The sequence below is a fragment of the Spermophilus citellus genome (genome assembly GCF_964194105.1).
Source record: "Spermophilus citellus genome assembly, chromosome: 7".
NCBI lineage: Eukaryota > Metazoa > Chordata > Mammalia > Rodentia > Sciuridae > Spermophilus > Spermophilus citellus.
This window is the reverse complement of record NC_138188.1, coordinates 31409848-31412995: the sequence shown is the minus strand read 5'-3', so window position 1 is coordinate 31412995 and position 3148 is coordinate 31409848.

Genomic DNA, 3148 nt, shown 5'->3' with positions numbered 1-3148 from the left:
GCATGCTAGGCAGGTGAGCTACACGAGCTATTCTCCCAGCCACAGTCGAACCTTCAGGTTGTCCCAAAGCCAGCCATGGAGACTCCCTAGCCATAAAGTCTTTCAGCTAAAACCTTCCCTAGTTATTGAGAAACAGGAAGGAGGGGCTGTGGCTGTGGCTCAGTGGAACAGCGCTTGCCTAGCGCTGAGTTTGATCCTCAGCCCCCCATAAAAATAAATATAAAACAAAGGTGTTGTGTCCATCTACAACTAAAAATATTTTTTTAAAAAAGGAAGAAGAATGTACAGAGAGTTCCTCTTGACCTCTAAAATCTCACCCAGCTTAGAAAGAATCTCCTGTTATAGCGGATGAGAGGCCTTGGCCTGAAAAATTATATTTGTATTAAAAGAGAGAGAGAGAGAGAGAGAGAGAGAGAGAGAGAGAGAGAGAGAAAGGAGCCACCCCACTGCACCTTGTCTTAATTCCTGACAGAATTCAGGAACATCATAAAATTGTTGTTTCAAGCTACTAACCTTTGAGGTAATTTATTATGCAATAATAACTGGAATAAACATAATTTTTTTAAAGTACTGGCCAGGGGGTGGGAGGGATTATACCCAGGGCTTTGCACATGCTAGGCAAATGTTCTACCACTGAGCTATGCCCCCAGGCCTATATATATATATATATATATATATATATATATATATATATATTTTTTTTTTTTTTTTTTTTTTTGAGATAGGGTCTCACTAGGCTTCCCAGGCTGACCTCAAATTTGGAATTTTCCTGCCTCAGCCTCTAGAATAGCTAGGATTGCAGGTATATAATACTGTATTTTATAATATTTTTCTTTTATGTATACATGACAGTAGAATATATTTTGACATATTATACATAAATGGAGTATAACATTTTAATCAGAATCCCATTCTTGTGGTTGTACACTATGTGAAGTTACACTGGTTGTGTATTCATATATGAACATAGGAAAGTTATGTCTGATTCATTCTACTGGCTTTCCTATTTCCAACCCTCCTCCCTTCCCTTTATTACTCCTTTTCTAATCCAATGAACATCTATCCCCCACTCCCACCGCTTATTGTGGGTTAGCATCCACAAATCAGAGAGAACATTCAGCCTTTGTTTTTTTCGGATTGGCTTAATTCACTTAGCATGATAGTCTCCCCTTCCATCCATTTACTGGCAAATGCCATAATTTCAATAATATTTTCTTGACTCTCGATATGATTGCAAATTGTTTTCCAAGGTCACTAGCAATGTCCCAGCTTACCCATTTCAGTGACACATTTTGCTGACTTTGAGCATTTTCACTTTAGAAGTGTCCATCCGGTACTAGCTACTTCTTCATTCCTTTCCATAGACTTCATCTGGGAAAAGGACATGGACACAGGTGATTCTTACATCTGTGGACATTTGGAAAATTCATTCTTCTTGGGGGATTCTTTTTCCCTCCTGATGGGATTTTATTTCTCTTGGACTTGGAACACATCTCTGATGCTGTTAAGTAATCTTGGGCCCCTGGGTTTCGGTTTCCTCATCTGTTCCTCATCATTATTCTATTCCTCATTAGAATAATAATCTTCTAATTTTCTCCCTCTGAATCTTTTTATCCTGCTCTTTCTTTTTTCTTCTCTCCTTTCCTCTTCCCTTCTTTGCTTTTCTTCTTTCTCTCTCTCGTTTTTAGTACTGAGGATTTGAACCAAGGGCTTTAGGCTTGCTAGGAGAACTCTACCACTGAGATACTCCACCAAGACTTTTTCATTTTATTTTGAGCTAGGGTCTTGCTAAGTTGCCTAGGCTGGCCTGGAACATGCAATTCTCCTACCTCATCCTCCCGAGTTGCTGGGATTACAGATGTGCACCACTCTTCTTCACCTTCTCTCTCATTTTTCCATTTTCTCCTAAACCCCACCTTCTTCTATTAATTCTCGCCTGGAAGATCCTTAAAACTTCACCATGAGTCCTCCTTAAGGTGACTTGAGGGGCGCTGACTTTTTCTCTGTCACAGAGACCAGTCAGGAAGGCAGCTGCTGATTAATTCTGTGTCCTTCAGGGTGCTCTGTGCTCTGCATCTAGAATAGGGCAGTTTCCAAGGTGACCACGGCTAGTGTGTGAGGATAAGGTGAGGCCCCGAAATTACGAGCTGCCAAACTCGTAAACCACGCAAGCTTCCTTTGAGCCACGCGATGCACACAACTGGCCTAGCAATTTAACAACCGGCTTGCAGCAAACTGTTCCCACAACGCTTAATGATCATTGTGCCTATGAATAGGTTCATAGAACAATTTGGATAGATGTTAATAAATGGGTTTGGTCCTGAAGTGACTAAACCTTGAGTTGTTTTGACCTCAGAGAGCCATCAAAAATCTGCAATGGAACGAATTCTGCAGTGCTCTGTAGCAGATGTTTTGTTCCCGTGTAACGTGTCCTTGTGTGTATAATTTACTCACATGATAATAATGTGCTGTTTGCGATTTACAAAGTGGCTTTGCACATATGTTCTCGTTTGATCCTTGCAAGACAGGCAACATTACTGAGATTTGGGGGAGACAAGTAATTTCCTCTAAGACATCCAGATTGGGAGTGTGGGGAAGGGGTGGGACGGGAGGATGGTGGCAGAGGTGGTGGTGGCTGTGCTGGAAATAGGCTTCAGGCAAGCGGATCTTCCTTTCTTATTCTACCTAAATCCTAATTACCTAGTTTAAAAGACTTGGAATAATCAATTCCTCACCTGCCCTTGCTGGGGACAGTCCTTCAGGATCTAGCACCCTAAACTTTTCTTTATTACTTTACATTAAAATAGGTTTGTTGGGCTGGGGTCGTGGCTCAGTGGTAGAGTGCTTGCCTAGCATGTGTGAGGCACTGGGTTCAATCCTCAGCACCACATAAAAATAAATAAATTAAATAAAGGTGTTCATCTACAACTAAAAAAAAAAAGTGGATTTGTGCCAGGTGAGATTGGGCAAGCCTATAATCCTACGTTTCTGGAGGTTGAGGCAAGAAGATCGTGAGTTCAAGGCCAGCTTCAGCAACTCAGTAAGGCCCTAAGCCACTCAGTGAGACCCTGTCTCTAAATAAAATATAAATTGGGTTGAGGATGTGGCTCAGTGGTAAAGTACCCTTTGGCTCAATCCCTGGTACAAA